We start from the raw sequence: 22,075 nt of genomic DNA, 5'->3' as shown, positions 1-22,075 counted from the left end.
TTTTATAGTCCTGCCTCAAGTAAGAGCAGGGGAGTCATTACACTGATAAGTAAACATCTACAATTCAAGTGTCTCAAACAGATTAAAGAAATTACGAAGAGTCATTATTGTTTTAGCAGAAATTCAGGGGCAAAGGTTGATTTTGGCTAATATTTATGCACATAATGCTGATGATCAGGGCTTTTTTATAGATCTTGAAGGGATGTTGCAAGCCACTGGCACCCCTCATGATATAATATTGGGAGGAGACTTTAATCTTTTGATGGACTCAGTCCTTGATCATAGTGAAGCAAAAGTGTGTAAGCCCCCTAGAGCAACATTGACAGTTCACAGGATGTGTAAAAATCTTGGTCTTACAGATATTTTGGAGACTTCTGAACCCATCTGGTAGGGTACCATCTGGTACTTTTTTTCCCATCAGTCCATAAGATCTATTCTAGTATATGTATATGGATATAAAAAAAAAAAAAATTAAAAATGAGGGACAGAGATATAAAAAACTTAAATAAAATAGTCATTTTTTTATTTTATTTTTTTATATCCATGTCCAATCCCCACAGCCACCACCACTGTGTCCTTGAGCAAGGCACTTAACTCCAGGTTGCTCCAGGGGGATTGTCCCTGTAATAACTGCACTGTAAGTCGCTTTGGATAAAAGTGTCTGCCAAATGCATAAATGTAAAATGTAAATGTCCCTCATTTCATTTGTTGTGGATTGCTCAATTGGAAACATTTTAGTCTCATATCACACCTTGGTGAGTTTAGAGGTGTTGCCACATACAGAGGAAAAAGAAATCATATAGTTGGCACTTTAATGTATTCCATTTGCAAAATCTTGAATTCCAACAAATGTTAGAGGCTGAAATCAATGTGTATATGGAGACCAACTGGTCCTCAGTATCCTCTGTGGGCGTGGCTTGGGAGGCACTTCAGGCAGTTCTTAGTGGTCGGATCATACAGTATGCCTCATTCATCAAAATGTCCAAAGCAAGAGAACTCGTGGAGTTGGAAGGGAATATTAAAAGGGCCAAGGCAGAGCTGAAGCGCTGAATGTCGTCTGTTGGCCTCAGAGAATTGACCCGATTGAAATACAGATATAATACTACTATGTCATGGAAGATGGAGTTTTGTTTATTTAGAGCAAGACAGTCATATTTTGAGTCGGGGGACAAAGCAGGGAAGCTTTTGGCTAGATATATAAAGCAGAGAGTGTCTTTTTCTACCATTCTCTCAGTGAAATCTGCTGGAGGTGAAATATTTACCTCGGCCACTGATATTAATAATGCTTTTAAAGAATTCTATCTTGATCGTTATGGTTCCACGTCTTCGTCTACTGATGAAGATATTACAAACTTTGTGGAACCATTAGATCTCCCTTAACTGACAACTAAGCAAAAAAATTATTTTGATTCTGAGATAACCTTGAAGGAGCTTGATGAGGTAATTAAGGCCCTGCCTACAGGCAAGGCTCCGGGGCCAGATGGTTTTGCTGCTGAAGTTTTTCTTATGCTACAGAACTGGCTCCACTTTTGTTAGAAGTTTATACGGAATCATTAAAGAATGGAAAGCTTCCACCAACCATGACACAAGCCTGGATCAGTATGATTCTTAAAAAGGACAAAGATCCAAGCGAGATCATGGAGTGAGAGTTACTGTCCAATTTCGGTGATCCAGCTAGAGGTTAAAATGTTGTCAAACATTTTGGCTAACCGATTATGACATCTCTTATACATACAGATCTGGTGGGGTTCATTTTGGGGCACAGCTCTTCTGATAACATTATGCGTTTCATCAATATCATGTAGTCAGTGGCAAATGATCAGACTCCGGTCGCTGCCATCTCACGTTTAGTATGATAGAATGGGATTATCTTTTTAAGATTTTCGAAATATATGGGTTCGGGAATACTTTTATTGAATGGATTGTTACTATATAGACATCCGGTAGTGGCAGTACAAACAAATGGATTAATTTCAGATTATTTTACTCTGGATAGGGGCACCTGGCAGGGTTGCCCTCTTTCCCCATTATAGTTCTGTCTTCCCCTGGAACCATTAGCAGCCATGATAAGAAAGGAGGATGATTTTCCAGGGGTGATGGCAGGAGGTGTGGCGCATAAACTTTTGCTTTTATTTTGCAGATGATGTGATTATTTGTCTCTGACCCCATTAGATCTATGCCTTGCCTCCACAGAATTATTAATTCCTTTTCTAAATTCTCAGGATACAGAGTCAATTGGTCTAAATCCGACGCTTTGGCTCTGACAGTGTACTGCCCAGTAACGGCTTTTCAGCCGGGCACCTTCCAGTGGCCCAAACAGGGCATTAAGTATTTGGGCATTTTATTCCCAGATAATTTGTGATTTATTTAGAGTTAATTTCGACCCTTTAATAAAAAGATTTGAATGATGTGAGTAGGTGGGCTTCATTACATTTATCTATGATTGGGAAGGTTAATGTTATTAAAATGAATTGTATTTCAATCTACCTGCTACAATCTCCCCCTGTAGACGTACCCCTCTCCTATTTCAAACAATTTGATCGCATAGCAAAGTCCTTTATTTGGAATGGTGAATGTCCCAGATTACATTTCTACAAGTAACATAGGCCGACTGACAAAGGTGGGCTAGGCTTACCCAAGATTTTGTTTTATTATTATGCATTCGGTCTTAGACATTTGGCTCATTGTTCGCTTCCACCTGAGAGAGCCCCTCCCTGGTTTTGTATTGAACAGGACGTCCTTGCCCCTATTTCGCCATTGCAAAGCCTATCAAACTAACCGGAGAAGTTAAGTCACACCCCGTTATCTCGCATTTGCACATGGTTTGGACAAAAGCGAACAGAGTTTAATTGTGACATTTAAATGTTGCCTCAAGTGTACGGCTGCACCCTAAATTGTGTATTAATAAGTCCCCTTTCTGTTGGTCAGAGTGGACTGGGAGGGGGGTTACTTCACTCAGTGACCTATATGAGAGTGAAGTGTTTAGATCTTTTGAAAATTTGGTTCAACATGTTAAGATTTCTAGATCCCAGTTCTTTAGGTATTTACAGCTGTGCCACCTGTTCTGTACCATTTCTGAGAGTAGTATACACTCCCCTAAAGTGGCAGATACTCTGGAAGTGGTGATTACAGCTTTTGGAAAAGGTCATGAGGCATCAGTATATTACTCCCTGCTAATTCAGAGTCTGGGGGACGGAGCTTCGGCTTCTCTCAAGAGATTATGGGAGAAAGATTTAAACTTGGTATTGGAGGAGGGAGTGTGGGCTAGGATTCTAAAAAGCATCAAGTCTACATCTAAAGATGCAAGGGTCTGTCTGATGCAATTTAAGATTTTGCATCGATTCTACTGGACCCCCTCTAGATTGTATAGGTTGGGTCTTAAAGACACACCCACCTGTTGACGGTGCCAATCAGAAGACGGGGACATAACATGTTTTTTGGGGATGAGTAAAGATCCAAGAATTTTGGTTGAGGGTTCAGAACTTTGTGTGAGATGTTGGACACTGAATTTTCATTTAGCTCCAGACTCTGTATCCTGGGGGATGGGATGACTCTTGATATTGAGGACAGTCATTTAAAAAGTTGGGTCCTAGCCGGAGTCATGATTGGTAAGGAAATCATCCTCGGGGGATGGAAGTCGGCTGGGGCACCCTCATTTAGGGACTGGTGCGGAGAGATGGGCAAGGTGGCGGCGTTTGAGGAGATGTTTTTAAGAAGGCTGGGGAAATGGGATTCGTTTGTCAGGAAGTGGGGGGGGGGGTATTTGGTTTTTTTGGAGGGTTCTCGGGGAAGGCTGTGGAGAGGGATTTGTAGTTTAGTTGGCTATGTGTTTTGATGTTGTTTGAATGTATATCTTGTTCTTTATTTTTATTTTATTTTGATGCTCTAGATGTTGGTGACCATTGTAATGCATGTTTGTGTCGGGTGGGGGGAGGGGGTATAATCTGAATAAATGATTCCATTTTTTATGTTGTGTTTGTATGTTTGGAATCAATAAAATTGTTAATAACAAAAATAGGAGGGTCTCGTCATGGTCTGGGGCGGTGTGTCACAGCATCATCAGACTGAGCTTGTTGTCATTGCAGGCAATCTCAATGCTGTGCGTTACAGGGAAGACATCCTCCTCCCTCATGTGGTACCCTTCTTGCAGGCTCATCCTGACATGTCCCTCCAGCATGACAGTGCCACCAGCCATACTGCTCAATCTGTGCATGACTTTCTGCAAGACAGGAATGTCAGTGTTCTGCCATGGCCAGCGAATAGCCCGGATCTCAATACCACTGAGCACCTCTGGGCCCTGTTGGATCGGAGGGTGAGGGCTAGGGCCATTCCCCCCAGAAATGTCCGGGAACTTGCAAGTGCCGTGGTGGAAGAGTGGGGTAACACCTCACAGCAAGAACTGGCAAATCTGGTGCAGTCCATGAGGAGGAGATGCACTGCAGTACTTAATGCAGCTGGTGACCACACCAGATACTGACTGTTACTTTTGATTTTGTTTGAAGAATTTTGAAACACTTGACTGAAATGTTTCTCATGATCTTAAAAATATTCCGATCTGAAGTAGGGCTGAAACGATTAGTCAAAGTTATCGACAACGAATAAAACAATAAAAAATTGTCGACAAACATTTTCGTTGTCGAGTAGTCGTTTGATCTTAACGTAACATAAGATCATATGAAACTCAAATGATTGCACACAAGAGCAGCACTGAAGCTCGCGCCTGACTGAGGAGAGGAAGAAAACATCTCACAGTCCAGACGCACTCTAAACTTTCCAAGCAGCTTCAGGTGATGTAGATCACGAAGTATGAGGGAATTATAATGCAAAAATACAAAATAAGTAAATACAGATGCACTCTTGTTGTGGAATAAGCAGAGCCGGAGCTGACGCTCTGCTGAAGCAAAACTTGCATGTCCAGCGTCTTTTAAGGAAACACCCCGGCGTTATATCTTTAATGCAGTTCTATTTAATGCGTCATAGCTTTATTAAAGTTAAAATAATAAGGAAACTGGCATTTCTCTGTGCGGTCAGCACCTGTTCTATGAGTTGCGAAGTGTCCCGATCTAAGGGGGAGAGATTGAAACTGCACCCGGCTGAGGTACACTGAGGTACACTGTTGCGGGGATGCTCATCCCTCGAGTGAGCGCGCTTAATGCAGCTAGATTAGAACACGACAGCAACTAACTGAATCATAATATATGTCACTGTGCATTTCTTATCGTGAAGAAAACGGGCAAAACGCAGCTTTATTAATAAGAGAGAGTTTTTTTTTTGTGAGATAAAGATGGATTGAAGTGAACAAAAAGGTGAGAGAGGGTAGTCTTCGCCCCATTATACACGGCAAAAAAAATAAAAAAATAAAATGTTTTATTTGTTTTGGCTTGTTTTCCAATACAAATATTTAAAACTCCTTTAAAACAACGTACATTTACTTTAGCAGCTATACTGCAGAATAATTTTTTTTTTTTAAATCTGAGAATGTTGAATATAATATTAAAAATACAAATATTTTAAAATATCTAAAAATCCTTTAAAAAGATGCATTCACCTGAGATGCAGCATATAAGATGTTTAGACTTGCTTTTAGAGAATAGATCTTGAATATAAGTGTATATTGTCTTTACTGCACTCGCAGAAGTATAACCAAGTGAAAAAATACACATACAAAATCACTTATATTTAAGATACATTCTCTTAAAGCAAATCTAAATATCTTAAGTTAATTCTCAAGTAAATGTATCTTGTTTTAAGGATTTTCAGACAATTTTAAATGGAAAAAAAAGACAAATACATTGATAACAATAGGATTTTTTTGTAGTGAAATTTTTACTGAATTAAACATAATCAAAAGTATTTTTTCCCTTTAATTCAGTGAATGTCATTTAGAGGTATTTTTAAAAGATGATTTTGTCCTCTTTATTGTTAGCAAGCACGTTTAATACAACCTTTTAAGTCGGGGCACAAGCTGAATAGTCGGTATATAGCTAATGATTAATCATTGCAATAATCGCCCGAATAGTCGAATAAGTAATCGTTAGTAATCGTTAGATTAGTCGATTATCAAAATAATTGTTAGTTGCAGCCCTAATCTGAAGGCATATGCTTAAATGTTTGAAATTAGTTTTGTAGACAAAAATATAATTGTGCCACCGTATTAATTTATTTCATTATAAAACTAAAATGTCATTTAAAAAAAAAAAGTTTCTGAAATTGATGACTTGGACCAAATAATAAAGAAAAGCAGCCAATAAGTGCCCAACATAGATGGGAACTCCAATACTGTTTAAAAAGCATCCCAGGGTGATACCTCAAGAAGTTGGTTGAGAAAATGTCAAGAGTACATATCTGCAAATTCTAGGCAAAGGGTGACTACTTTGAAGATGCTAAGTGTCATTCTGTGCATGTAAAGTTTTGGTGCATATCCAAAGAGATGAATACTTCAATAACACAGTAAAGCTGATGTTTTCTTGAGCTGTAACCTACCGGTAGTTACAGTGGTAAACAGCTGCCGCTTGTACTCACGTTGATCATGTAATCAGACAACAGTTCGGACCCAAATAATATGATGTCTACTTTGCGATCAGAACTGCGATATTATAAAATTGATCATCTCATATTGCTGCCAGGGCCAGCTCCTGCCAGCTGTGCTAGGGTGGGCTGGGGGTTACTCAGACTACTACTTAATTTCTTTAATTGGCGTGACATGGCGTAATTGTCAAGATCATGAGGCCCAATATAACTATATTTTACACTTATTCCCTATATTAAAAAATATTTTGAAATAAACAAGCTGATAAACAATCATAAGATTGAAGTGGGCCCTGACAACTTTACACTTTCAGAGTAATTAGAATTACAGCCTTAAACCAAATTAAAAAGACAGATCAGAGTCCCCAAGAATGCAAGGATGGAGTGGAAAGAAATAATATCGAGGAGGAAAATAAGGATGGAGTGAAAGGAAATATATTAAATGGAGAGATCAACATTAAGAGCCTAAAATTTGACAGATGGGAACTGCTTAAAGAATTAAATAATATTAAATGATGAAGATTCTTTCTGTTTGACAGAAATGTAATAAGCAATGATCCTGCCCCACAAAGACAAAACACAAAATAGAGTTATGAATGAAACAGGTCTCTTATGATCTGTCCGGTGACTCATTTGCTGAAATTCAGAGTAACCATTGTGTGAAAATGCAGTAAATACAAAATCCACATCAAAATAAATCAAGCCATTTTTCTCAGTTTCAATGTTAGTTAATGAGTATGGCCTTTGTAGGGTAGTACTGATATTTTTACCAGTGAAACGGTGTGAAAAGTCATTTCGGGAATACAGGAATTTGGATGGAAAGTAATGCCATGTAAGCACTAAAGGTTATTTTCATGGCAAACAGAGTAGTTTAAAGCACAATGAAAAACAATAAACAACAAACTATCACAGCACTGCAAAAAATGTGTATATAAAAGCGATGTAAGATACGAGGAGACAGACAGCATCTCTCATCCACACCGAATTAACAACAGGGGAAACAGAAGCACACGTCCTGCAAAACACTGTATCCAGCTATGAATCATGATCACATACGGTACTATCAGCTAATACTGGCCGCAGAATCAATGGGACCTGGCGCAACAGTGCGGCGCAGGATGTGTGCACAGGAGAGGGAGAAAGAAATGACTTGCGGGACTCCCGCAAAATATAAATATCTAAATAACAAAATAGATGTTCCTCAAATTTAATGTATTTAAGGTACAGATTGTTATTCGTCTATTGCGCAAGACCAACAAAAAATAAACTATTTACTGACGCAGGGTTGGTGGCTAATTCATACGAATTATTCCTTGTGCTCCATATGGTGGAAAGTGCTATGGATGGTAATACCTTATTAAAGAAATGTACAAACAAAACTTTGAAACCAACCAAAGGTCAATCAGATTTTGGCAATGTTAGAGTGATAACAGAACTTTTTTTTTTTTTCTCTCTCCCTTTCCTTTTTTTTTTTCCCCGGGTGGGAATTGTAAAAAAAAAAAAAAAAAAGCAGCAGCAAGCCTGATACCGGAGCAGGACAGAATGTTATGGGACTGGGACTGAAAAATTTGCACAGGCAAAGTTGCAGGTGGGAGTGGGACAAAATATTACATATTTTTTAGCGGGAGTGTGATAGAATCTCATGGGAGTGGGTCTGATCCATCCCGCGCAGACCTCTACTTTATAATTCATGTCCAGTATTTCACGAACACCCGCAGTGTGATTTTGGGGAGCTGATGTGGAAGGAGAGGGAGTCAGGCAGATGTTCAGTTCCTCGAATCTGATTGGACGAGACATTCCTTGAGTGCTGATGTCTCAGAACAGCAGTACTCAGACGCTTCACTCTTTGTTTCACTCCACTTGTGTTCGCGGCATTCTAAACTAAAAAGAGCACAGCAGATGTGTAAAAGAGCTAGATGTGTCTCTCTTCATTTTAACCTGTGACATTAAAGATTTTAGCCAGCAGATGGTGACAAAAGACCATTTTTGTGTTATGAGCAAGTTGAACTGACATTCATTTCAGTCAGTTCTGTCAGTCAGCCAGCGGTTTCTTTGAAGGCATCAGCCATTGCCTCTCGCTCGGATTACTACAAGACCACAACTGGGAATTACCCTACAGCTTCAGCATCAAAGCTGATCACAGCTGAGACACAACAGATGAAGTAATCACACACTCAAGGTGCTTACATACCAGTATTTCGCATTGGTAGACAGAATTCAGATGTAAACAGTCAACATGGCGGATGAGAGACCGAACCGGCTACTGCAAAATACTCAGGGAAGACCCCACTCGGATGGCTATTTTTTAGACAGAGAAAACTGTCTTCAGTAAGCTGACTAACACTAAAGATGAGGAATAGAGTTAAACATATATAAGCTTTACTCATCTCTGCTTGGGAGGCGTAAACAGTCGCTCTCGCTCTCCCTTTCTCTCAAACATACATACACACACACACATCCTTGTTTCTCCAATAACAGCCCAAGCCGTTACTAGTTCTAAAGTGATGTTTTCGAATTAGTAGCGGAGTATTGGGCACATCTTTTGAACTAGCAACGGCAGATGCTGATCCACGTCTTTAGTTCAATGCACAAATGTGTGTGAGACAGTCCTTAGTTTTTCCTCATTGTTTTATTTACTTTTTTGTTGAACTGTTGTATATACAGTGGGGGAAATAAGTATTGCACGTGTCAAATTTTTGTTTCAGTAAATATATTTTTAATGAGGCTATTCACATAAAATTTTCACCAGACATCAGTATTAACTCAAGAAATCCGCAAATGTAAAGAATTCACAACATTAAAGTCCATAAATAAAGTTACGTAATAAAGTGGAATGACACAGGAAAAAAGTATTGAACATGCTAAGAAAAAGCAGTTCTCCAAGGCAAGGTAAAGCAAGGAACCAGCTGAAATCCATAAGTAGTTAGAGAGTAATTATACCTCCAATCTGTGCAAATTAATATCAGCTGGGTTAGTAAATTGATGGGTCTATAAAAAGGCTTTTCGTTACCAAGGTGTCACACAAGAAACATCTCACGATGGGTAAAAGCAAAGAGCTCTCCCAAGACCTTCGCAACCTTGTTGTGAAACATATTGATGGAATCGGATACAGACGTATTTCAAAACTTCTGAAACTTCCAGTAAGCACCATTGAAGCCATTATCTGCAAGTGGAAGCAACATCACTCCGTCATCATCCGGCCACGCACAGGAGCTCCTTGCAAGATTTCTGACCAGGGAGTCAGAAGAATAATCAGAAGAGTAGCCCAAGAGCCAAGGACCACTCGGAAAGAGCTCCAGAAACACTTGGAGGCAGCAGGTACCATCGTCACAGAGAAAATAATAGGCAATGCACTCCACCGCCATGGCCTCTATGCACGCTCACCCCGCAAGACTCCATTACTAAAGAAAAGGCATGTCGAAGCTCGTGTAGTCTGTGTAGTCTGGTAAGACGAGAGCAAACTATAAATTTTTGGCTGTCATACTACACACCATGTTTGGAGAAGAAATGGCACTGCACATCACCCTAAAAACACTATACCAACAGTGAAGTTTGGAGGTGGAGGCATCATGGTGTGGGGCTGTTTTTCATCGCATGGTACTGGCAGACTTCATATAAATGAAGGAACAATGAATGGAGCCCTTTACCAGGAGATTCTTGAGAAGAATCTGCTGCCATCCACCAGGATGATGAAGATGAGATGTGGATGGACCTTCCAGCGGGACAACGATCCAAAGCATACAGCAAAGGAAACTCTCAATTGGTTTCAGTGGAAAAAAATCAAGGTATTAGAATGGCCCAGTCAATCACCTGATTTGAATCCAATTGAACATTTGTGGAAAGATCTAAAGATCAAGGTTCACAAGAGGGCCCCCTGGAATCTTCAAGATTTAAAGACAACGTTTAGAAGAATGGGCCAAAATCACACCTGAATACTGTGGCCGATTAATTTCTTCAAACAGGAAGCATCTTGAAGCCATCATTACAAACAAGGGCTTCTCCACTAAGTATTAAATAAATTTCATGCATGTTCAATACATTTTTCCTGTGTCATTCCACTTTATTACACATAACTTTATTTATGGACTTTTATGTTGTGAATTCTTTACATTTGCAGATTTCTTGAGTTAATACTGATGTCTGGTGAAAATTTCATGTGAATAGCCTCATTAAAAATATATTTACTGAAATTTTTTTTGACGCGTTCAATACTTATTTCACCTACTGTATAAGCATTATCACTCGCAATCATGCTGTATAGCCCTAAATCAGTATGGCTGTGATAACCTACCTATGTAGAGCCATACAGCACTGTTACTCGTGTGATATTGCTTATATCTCATAAATACACTACCATAAAATACTGTTTAAAAAGCATCCCAGGGTGATACCTCAAGAAGTTGGTTGAGAAAATGTCAAGAGTACATGTCTGCAAAATCTAGGCAAAGTGTGGCCACTTTGAAGATGCTAAAATATAACACTGTTTTGATATGTCACAACATAATTCCCATATTCCGTTTCTATTATTCCATAGTTGTGATGACTTTAGTATTATTCTAAAAATGTGGAAAAAAAAAAAAAAAAAAAAGAATGACCCTAAACTTATGAACGTTAGTGTGTGTATGTGTGTGTGTGTGTGTGTGTGTGTGTATATATATATATATATATAAAAATATATGAGATCAAGCTTTTAACACTTAGGACAACTGAGGGACTTGTACACAACTATTACACAAGGTGCAAACATTCATTGATGCTCAAGACGACAACACTACTATATGCATACTATACTTTCTGTATATATCTGTAATGTAGATTCAGAAGAGCAATACTAAACAAAAAAATCTTTTATCTCTTATATTTGTATAAATTATGAAAGGGGTGTGAACATTTACAAGACAAAAGGGGATGCAAACTTATCTTCTCAACTATATATACTGTTTATTAAACCTCAGATTAATGGGTTATCAGCTGTCTTTTCTTCGGCTTTCTATCTTGTTTCTGAACAGCAATCTAAATCGAGCAATTCTGTGATTTGGTGACTAAAAACAGCCATTTGGCACCTTAATGTTTCAGTTTAGCAGCCAGTGGCTCCTAAATCATTTTTTGTCTGGAGCCCTGTGATAATACTCCAGCTTCACAGCAAATGCTGGAGTGAACGATCATATATTTCTTAACATAGTGACTTTAACCATTTGTATAATAGTGGTCAATATTAGTTTATTTTATTCTATTTATGTAGTATAATATAATTTCCCCTTTCAGTATAATTAACGTAAATAAAAATCGTTTTGTGTTCCTTGCCACAGTCGCCTTCAGCGTACAGGGGTTCTAAATAAAATTATTATTTATTTTCTATACAAAATTTACAATCATATTTAATCAAACTACACAATGATCACTCTAAGACTTTATAGATATTACAGTTTCATTTTTTGTTAATGCATGATTTCCTGTAAAGCTGCTTTGAAACGATGCGTGTTGTGAAAAGCGCTATAAATAAAAATGATGACTTTTATTTGCAAAACAAAGGAAAGTTAACAATGACTTTTGATTTTTGTAATCAATTAGTATGTTGAAATTAACATTAACTTAAATAAATGCTGTAAAAGTATTGTTCATTGTTAATGTTACCTAATGTTAACTAATGTTAACAAATAACCTTACTGTAAAGAATTACCAATTATTTTACTGTATCATTGCTTTTATTTATGAATATTGTTGTGTGATATTACACATTATAAATTAAAACTAAATCCTCAACTAAGTTTTTTTTTTTTTTTCTCAGTGCTTTACTCATGTGTAATCTCATGCTTTGACTAGGGGAAAAATATAATAATTTACAACAACAACAAAAATCAGTACTGTGTGGATGGCTGAGCAACGGAGCAACTGTCCCACATCGTCGACTTCAGGTGATAGTTTGTGTTCTCAAATCGCATGTGTTGTTGTATTTCTCAATTGTAAATCACTGTACAGTCGCTGAATGTAAATACTTTGCACACAGAGGAAGCCTTACACAACAGTATAGCAGTGCTCAGCCGTTCTTTCTCTGGGAGAAAGCTAGGTGTGTTACCTAGATTCGTCCCCCGCCACCCGGATTGAGGCGAGTCACTGCGCCACCATGAGGAATCAGAGTGCATTGGGAATTGGACATGCCAAATTGGAGAGAAAAGGGGATACATTTTTTTTAAATGTTATATAATATATAAAATCGGTTATCGTATTGGCCACAATGAGCTGTAAATTATCGGTATCGGCCCAAATTTCTCAGTCAGCTGTGCGCTTTCTACTAGAGCCCGACCAATATGGGATTTTTGAGATGATACCTATTTTAGAGGGGGAAAACTTACCGATTACCGATATAGATAATTTTTGAGCTGGAAAGAATTTTGCACCGATATGACTATGCAAAGGTACTCGGAAGGCTGCTTCCTTAAATATATTTCAAAGAACATTTGACATTATTATTATACATTGTCAACAAATTCTAGAAATGAACACTGAGAAAATAAAGAATAAATAAAAATACAATAAATAGCTTAAAAAAACATCAGTACAGTATGTTTAGAATCAGTCAGCTGCTGACCATTAAAATAAAGAATAAATACAAATAAAATAAATAGCTAAATAAACATCAGTAGTACGGTTTAGTATCAGTCAAATGCGGACTATAATACTGCCAGTCAATTATTGGCAGGCTGTAAAACAAGAAGCATTTACACCTGCCGAGACAAGAGAAAAACAGCATTACACTGTACTCTGCTGTACAAGCTCAGGGGAAACTTACAACGGTGGAAAACCAGACTTTTAAATATTACATTTTATAAATGTAACAACTGGAATTGTTCGCTTGAAGGGGGTACCAAACTGTGAATCCTTAACAAAACAGTTTGTTGAATACATGTTTACACATTAGCTTCCACTCAGCTGACAAGCAATGAAAGTAGCTACTTGGTTAGCTAGTTAGCTATAAGCTTTGTCACGGAGAGTAAAAGATGGACCAGCATTGCGTCTCACCAACTAGGTAACAACGTAGCGTGAAATCAACACTCAACAGACACAATCCACCACCACACCGTTGTCTGCTGAGCTGCAAAAAGATGCTCTGATGTTTACCTTTCAATCTGTTACATTACTTACTGCACTGACAAACTATAGCTGGCTGACACAGCAAATAGATGCGTTAAACATGAGTGACATGGTTGTGAGGGACAGGGTTAACGTTATATGAGTTATATTGAAAAGGGAAAATGATGGGGTCATTATTTATTAACTTTCCAGTATGTATTTCACAAACTAGTTACAATTTACTGCTTAACTCCGCCCTGTCTGCAGAGCCACCGTCAGTTCAGCTCTGTAAACAATGGAGTCGGAGCACGCTCTGCTGGACAAACTACGTAATGACACCAATTCTAAAGCATTGTTTTCTGCATTATATGTTCTGAAAAAAACTTTTCATATCTGCGCATATCGGTAAACATTTATGGCGATACCGAAAGGCTAATATCTGCCAATAATATCGGCCGACTGATATATCGGTACTTTCTACACTGCGAAAGAGACCCCACCACACACACACACAGGGTGCTTCTCAAACGGAAGGCTGCAGGCTAGTAAGGCTGTGTCCTTCCAAGACCAGTCCTTCGTAGGCTGTAGGCTAGACTCCTCCTCAGCATTCAGCGCTAGAATGAGATGCTCTAGTAAGTGCGCATGGCGAACCATAAGCTGAGAACTATGTGATACTTTTAGAAAATCCATATACATCAGAAAAAGAGATATGTCCTTAATCTCTTTAAATTATAATATAAAATAAATTATTTTAGCAATTTTTTTTTATTCACAAAGCTAGTCACACAAAAAATTATATTTAAGAATTTACCTTTCAAATATTAAAAAACAGAACCCTAGACTTGTAAAAACTATGAAACTTTTCAAATTCATGTAATTGCCTTTTATAAATTTTTTTGTGTTTGTATCTTCTAATTTGTTGTATTATCTGAACTATTTGCACAACTCACCATGTGCCCCACTGAGAGCGAGAACCACATTATAGTGACCAAGAGGAGGTTAACCCAATGTGACTCTACCCACCCTAGCAACCGGGCCAATTGGTTGCTTAGGAAGCCTGACTGGAGTCACTCAGCATGCCCTGGATTCGAACCTGTGACTCCATATGTGGTAGTCAGTGTCTTTACTTGCTGAGCTTCCCAGGCCCCGCAACATGGCAGTCTTGAGGCACGTTGCTAACAACAGCAAGACAGGCAATGAAGTGACCAGAATCATACCGCAAACTCGTTTCCGGCTTGCGACAGCTGGGAAAGCAAGAGGACTGCTAGACGACATGGAGGAGCCTTAAATCTCCATGTTGCAACATGTCTCCTGGCATGTCGTCAACCAGTGTTGTAGTCAAGTCACTAGATCTCAAGTCCGAGTCGAGTCGGAGTCCTCACTGCTCAAGTACGAGTCCAAGTCACCAATATGTGTCCAAGTCAAGTTGCCAATATCTGCATACAAGTCCGAGTTACGAGTCCTTGTCTATGTCATAAAATAAGCAAAAAAATAAAAATTCTGTTGCAATTTTAAGTTTATTGGCACACACACACAAATTCAGTCTTTCAAAGTGTATTGTACAAGAAACCATACACACAATAATTATCATCTCTGTAGTTTTTGTTTTCCTTAATTTTACTGTAATGTTTGATATTGCTTTTAGAAACTTTAAGCACAGTTTTCTTCATTTGTTTATTTGTTCTTCTTTCAGTAATAACTGTTCCTTTGTCTTGAATAATTACTTGAGAATTTAAAATTCTATCACAATGTTGTATATTAGGCCTATAAAATAATCAAGGAAATAAAAAATTTGATGTCCGAAAAATTAATTTTCCACTGTAAACAACAGTGCCTTCTTGCCATTTATTTGAAGTTTTTTTTTTTTTTTTTTTTTTTTTTTTACTCAGGCATTGTCCTCTAGTGTTAAATTATCAAAATTCATAATAATTTAGGTGTTTGGGGGGGGGGGGCGGAGTCACATGACGCCATGCGAGGTTCGGGTGTGTGAACGGTGAACTCTGCTAGTTTTAATACTTTTCTATATCATAAACCAGTGAGATTCGATACACCCTGATCCTTAACTGTTCTAGGAAGACAACATGTCAAAGAATTCAAAATTCTCGGGCTCTGGAGACATTAAAAGACACTTACATGCTCAAGCTGACGCCCCCGAGCAGGCCGCAAGCCCGGGAGCCGATTTGGATGCAGAAGTGAGAGAAATTCGACGAAAATTGTTGAACATGTCAGCAATGCTGACGAAGGTCATTTCTGACTTGGAGGATCTCGCTGTAATACGTCGACCGATCACTGTCATGGAGACAAATTTTACTGGGGTGGTTACAAGAGTGGGGGATGTCGAGAAATGGATTGATTATCTGGAGTCATCGGAGAGGGAATTAGCTGCTAATCCGCTAGCGACCAAGGTGGATTTGGAGTGCATCTGGGATTTCTGAGATCATCCGATAAAGATCTCATGTTACGCGAGGCGAGGAACAAAGGAAGGCTTTCTTGGAAGAATCACAGCATTTCCTTGTTCCCAGACTTTGCGGATTCGACAAAAGAGAAACATGATCGATTCAAGGAATGCAAGAAACACTTACATCAATGGAAGTTATTTTGTGGTACAGACGTTGCAGCCAAATGTGACTCACTGAATGTTTACTTGACCATCTGAGGAAACTGAGAGCATTTTTTGTTTCTTTTTGTGCTGGTCCCACCAAGCGGCTAGAGTTTGTTTTGGGGAGTAACACTCCTTCGGGACAGTGTTGTGGATGAGTCTGCACGTTCTTTGTGCTTATGCCTCCTATCGGTTGGAGTTTGTTTTGTGGAGTATTTCTTGCAAGACATTGGAGTGATTAGGTCATTTGTTGCACTTATGTTGCAGTCGAATGGGCCGGCTCACTGAATATTAATTTGACTGTCCGAGGACATGGAGTGCCTTGTTTTTTGTTTTGTTTTTTTGTGCTGGTTCCTCCTATTGGCTGGAGTTTGTTTTATAGATTATCTTCTGTTGTGTAATTCTGTCTCACAAAATTGGTATAGAAACACCGGACTTGTGCAATCCAATGGCAAAGTTGTCGAGGGGGCTCTCGTAGGCGTACATGGACTATTTGAGATTAGAGGGAAGGACGCCAGTTGGCGCTGTCGTGCGTGGGGTTAATGCGCACGTTTTTCTTTTTTCTATTTGTTTGTTTGGTTCGGGGGGAAGTTTGGGGATTGATTGATGCACTAATGTTGGAATGTGGTCTTTATAATTTTATTTTTGACACAATCTATTTTTTCTAATATGTCAAAATGTCAAATGTTAATATGAGTGGATTGTCTCTCTCCACGTGGAATGTGAATGGGCTGGGGCACCCCATAAAAAGCAAGGTTATTTCTCTTCTTAAACGTAAGAAATATGATATTGTGTTTCTTCAAGAAATGCATCTTTCCCTGCAGGAAGCTGAAAAATTTGGGAAGATATGGGGTGGACATGTTTTCATTAATGCTGGCTCAAGTAAGAGCAGGGGAGACATTACACTGATAAGCAAGCATCTACAATTCAAATGTCTCAAACAGATTAAAGAAATTAGGAAGAGTCATTATTGTTTTAGAAGAAATTCAGGGGCAAAGTCTTATTTTGGCTAATATTTACGCACCTAACGCTGATGATCAGGGCTTTTTTATAGATCTTGAAAGGATGCTGCAAGTCGCTGGCACCCCTCATGATAAAATATTGGGAGTAGACTTTAATCTTTCGATGGACTCAGTCCTTGATCATAGTGAAGCAAAAGTGTGTAAGCCCCCTAGAGCAATATTGACACTTCACAGGATGTGTAAAAATCTTGGTCTTACAGATATTTGGAGACTTTTGAACCCATCTGGTAGGGACTATAAATTGTTTTCATCAGTCCATAAAATTTATTCTAGAATAGATTTTATATATATATATATATATGTATATATATATAATTTCATCTGTTGTTTTTTGCTCAATTAGAAACATCTTAATCTCAGATCCCGCCCTGGTGAGTTTAGAGGTGTTGCCACATATGGAGAAAAATAAATCGTATAGTTGGTGCTTTAAATGTATCCCATTTGCAAAATCTTGAATTAGGGGTCGGATCATACAGTATGCCTCATTCATCAAAAAATCTAAAGCACGAGAACTTGCGGAGTTGGAAGGGAATATTAAAAGTGCCGAGGCAGAGCTGAAGCGCTAAATGTCGTCTGATGGTCTCGGAGAATTGACACGATTGAAATACAGATATAATACTATTTTGTCACGGAAGGTGGAGTTTTGGCTATTCAGGGCAAGACAGTCATACTTTGAATCGGGGGACAAGGTAGGAAAACTTCAGGCTACACATATAAAACAGAGAGAGTCTTTTTCTACCATTCCCTCAGTGAAATCTGCTGGTGGTGAAATATTCACCTCAGCCATTCATATTAATAATGCTTTTAAAGAATTCTATCCACAAAGTTTCTATCTAGAAACTTTGTGGAATCATTAGATACCCCTAAACTGATGGCTGAGCAAAACAATTCTCTTGATTCTGAGATAAACTTGGAGGAGCTTGGCGAGGTAATTAAGACCTTGCCAAGCCAAGGCAAGGCTCCGGGGCCAGATGGCTTTGCCGCTGAGTTTTTTAGATCCTATGCTACAGAACTTGCTCCACTTTTGCTAGAATTTTATACGGAATCATTAAAGAACTGAAAGCTTCCGCCAACCATGGCGCAAGCCCAGATCAGTCTGATTCTTAAAAAGGACAAAGATCCAAGCGAGTGGAAGAGTTACCATCCAATTTCCCTAATCCAGATAGATGTTAAAATATTGTCAAAACTTTTGGCTAGCCAATTAAGTTGACATCTCTTATACATATAGATCAGGTGGGGTTTATTCAGGGCCGTAGCTTTTCTGATAACATTAGGCATTTCATCAATATCATGTGGTCAGTGGTGAATGATCGGACTCCGGTCGCTGCCATCTCACTTGCCACTGAAAAGGCGTTTGATATGGTAGAATGAGATTAGCTTTAAGATTTTGGAAATGTGTGGGTTTGGGAATACTTTTATTGGATGGATTAAATTACTTTATAGACACCCGGTAGCGGCGGTACAAACGAATGGATTAATTTCAGATTATTTTAATCTAGATTGGGGCACCCGGCAGGGTTGCCCTCTTTCCCCATTATTGTTACGTCTTGCCTTGGAACCATTAGCAGCCGTGATAAGAAAGGAGGATGATTTTGATGGGGTGGTGGTGGGAGGTTTGGCACATAAACTTTTGCTTTACGCAGATTATATTTTATTATTCGTCTCCGACCCTACTAGATCTATGCCTTGCCTCCACAGAATTATTAATTTTCTAAATTCTTGGGATACAGAGTTAATTGTACTGCCCCATAACGGCTTTTCAGCCGGGCGCCTCACAGTGGCCCAAACGGGGCATTAAGGATTTGGGTATTTTATTCCCAGCAAATTTGTGTGATTTAGTTAGTTAATTATGACCCTTTAATAAAAAAGGGTTTCGAGCGATGTGGGAAGGTGGGCTTCATTACATTTATCTATGATTGGGAAGGTTAATGTTATTAAAATGAATTGTATTCCAAAATTCAACTACCTGCTACAGTCTCTCCCTATAGATGTACCCCTCTCTTATTTTAAGCAATTTGATAGCATAGAGAAGTCCTTCATTTGGAATGGTAAACGTCCCAGATTAAATTTCAATAAATTGCATAGGCTGATTGACAAAAGTGGGCTAGGCCTACCCCAGATTTTGTTTTATTATTATGCATTCGGTCTCAGACATTTGGCGCATTGGTCACTTCCACCTGAGAGTGCCCCTCCCTGGTTTTGTATTGAAAAGGAAGTTCATGCCCCATTTCGCCATTGCAAAGCCTTTCTATCAAGCTAATCGAAGTTAAGTTACACCCCATTATCTCGCATTTGCACTTGGTATGGTCAAAAGTGTCCTGAGTGTTTAATTCTGACATTTATTTAAAATGTTGCCTCGAGCATATGGCTGAACCCAAAATTATGTATTAATCAGTCCCCTTTCTGTTGGTCAGAGTGGATTGTGAGGGAGGTTAATACATTTGGTGACCTATATGGGAGTGGAATGTTGAGATCCTTTGGTTCAACATTTTGGGATTCCCAGATATCAGTTCTTTAGGTATTTACAGCTGCGCCACCTACTCTGTACTATTTTTGGGAGTAGCATACACCCCCTTGAAGTGGCAGATACTCTGGGAGTGGTGATTACTGCTTTTGGAAAAGGTCATGAGGCATCAGTGCCTTACTCCCTGCTAATTCAGAGTCTGACGGGGTTCAGTCGGACGGACGGAGCTTTAACTTCTATCAAGAGATTATGGGAGAAAGATTTAAACTTGGTATTGGAGGAGGGAGTGTAGGCTAGGATTCTAAAAAACGTCAAGTTTTGAATTGCAAGGGTGCGCCTTATGCATCAATTCTATTTAACCCCTTTTAGATTGCATAGGCTTGGTCTTAAAGACACACCCACCTGCTGGCGATGTCAATCAGAAGATGGAGACACAACCTATGTTTTTTGGTGGTGTGTTAAGATCCAAGAATTTCAGTTGAAGGTTCAGAGTTTTATGTGAAACATATTGGGCACTTTTGACATATTTGCCCCAGACTCTGTATTTTAGGCGATGGGGCGGTCATCAATATAGGAGATAAACACACAAAAAAAACTGGGTTCTAACCAGTGTTTTGATCGGCAGACAGATTGTTTTAAGGGGATGGAAGTCAGCTGGAGCACCCTCATTTCAAGCATGGAGTGGTGCACAGATGGGGAGGGTGGTGGCTTTTGACGAAGTGTCATGTAGAAGGCTGGGGAACTTGGATTTGTTTGATGGGAAATGGGGCAGCTATTTGGCGTTCTTGGAGGGCTCTCGGGGTGGAACAGTGGAGAGAGAGGTATAGTTTTAAATGTGTGTGATTATTATATATATTTTTTTTATTTATTTATTTGTGTGTGTGTGTGTATACTCATGTGTGACCACCGGGATGTTTGTTGAGGGTCAGGGTGGGGTTGGGGATTTGGAGGGGTAATAGTGGGGGTTAAATATTGATTCTGTGAATATACGTTTTGCTTTTCTTTGTTAATTGTATGAATCAATAAAACTGTTAATCAGAGAAATGTTAGTAGTCGATCTTACTAATTGACTAGTCGGTTGTTGGACGACTAGTTTATTAGTCGACCACCCTGGCACATCCCTAAATTAAACATTCTTTTTTTGTCCCAAATGTGTCAAATTCCGAGACATTCCGCGTTTTATAGCTAATGCCATTTTTATGAATGGATTCAGTGATTGTCCCTTTTTTCACATTGCAGAAATCAAAGGGCCCTACATGTGGTAATCACAGTATAAACGGACTTGGATCATCCATTTATTACTGAAAATGTATTAATATCCCGAGGTGTAAAGGTCACATCACCATGCTACCACCACGGGTTGTGAACTCATTTTTGTTTTTTAAATCAGCAGTCTGACCTTCAACCGTTGTTTAAGATTTACAACTTGTGTTTTTGTAGTTCAAAAAACAGCAACGTTAGAATGAAAAATCAGATTTTTTAATATATCAATACTTGCACTATTTTGTCAGAGCAAAGCAGAGATGACAACAGATTAGCAGGGAATGTACGTTACACAGGGCTTCATTCATGACAGTTGACGTTTTTCACAATCTGTAGGCGATGGCAGTGACAAAACTATACAAATTTGTGCATTTGACACCCATCCCGAGTCCCGATTGTTACAATGTTTTTGTACATGTAACAAAAACCATGTTAGCCACACAGTCAAACAGTTTATTATACTTAAATATTTTCCAGGACAAATAATAATTTTCTAGGATATCTAGGTATTTTTCCAATTTTCCATTGCATAGCAAAATTCCAGGTTTTCCATAACGCGTGGGAACCCTGAACTAGGGCGACAATCTCTCTCGTGAGGTAAACAATGACAGGAGAATGGAGGAAGAGCGCATGTTTCTGGACCCTACAGGTGCTACTGTTGATGCTGTTTGCTCAGCAATCATTTAATAAAGTTGATTGAATTATACCTCATCTTGTATTCCGCATTATTATTATAACACCTGTACCTGGCGGAGACTGAGATGCTGCTACCGCAGATGATAATAAAAACCGCTTCATGCAGGATGCGCCGGTTTAGTGTGAATAAAGCACTTAGCGCAGTAAGCAAACGGAACCGAACTGAGCACTTCTGCTACTCCAAGCATGAGATGGAGTTGTGGAGCACAGAACCACTCTGAAAACACTGCAATAATGCTCTAATTTATAGACTTGACAGAGCAGCGCAAATAAACTTTGAAGCAAGCAGACAATTTATTTATTTAAATCACAGCCCTTTCTGATTTAATTATCGCATGAGGTCATATTGCGATTTCGATTTTATGTTGATTAATTGTGCAGCCCTTTTACGAAATATTATTATTTACTGTACACCATACAGTCAAACATACG

General features: G+C 38.8%; 1 protein-coding gene across 5 annotated transcripts in view; it reads right to left on the bottom strand.

Moving 5' to 3' along the window:
• Positions 1-22,075, bottom strand: part of LOC127433271 (chromodomain-helicase-DNA-binding protein 1-like) — a 294,229-nt gene that overhangs the window by 259,538 nt on the left and 12,616 nt on the right. Inside the window, exon 1 of one of the 5 annotated variants that reach the window (XM_051684993.1) lies at positions 14,550-17,086. The exons of the other annotated variants lie outside the window; for them this stretch is intronic. The gene's annotated coding sequence lies outside the window, so the exon portion shown is untranslated. Of the gene's footprint in view, positions 1-14,549; positions 17,087-22,075 lie in introns of those variants that run through there. 5 annotated transcript variants of the gene reach the window in all.

This window comes from Myxocyprinus asiaticus, chromosome 43, assembly GCF_019703515.2.
Source record: "Myxocyprinus asiaticus isolate MX2 ecotype Aquarium Trade chromosome 43, UBuf_Myxa_2, whole genome shotgun sequence".
Lineage (NCBI taxonomy): Eukaryota > Metazoa > Chordata > Actinopteri > Cypriniformes > Catostomidae > Myxocyprinus > Myxocyprinus asiaticus.
Note: the sequence above shows the minus strand (reverse complement) of the source record. Positions and strands in the feature narration are given on the sequence as shown.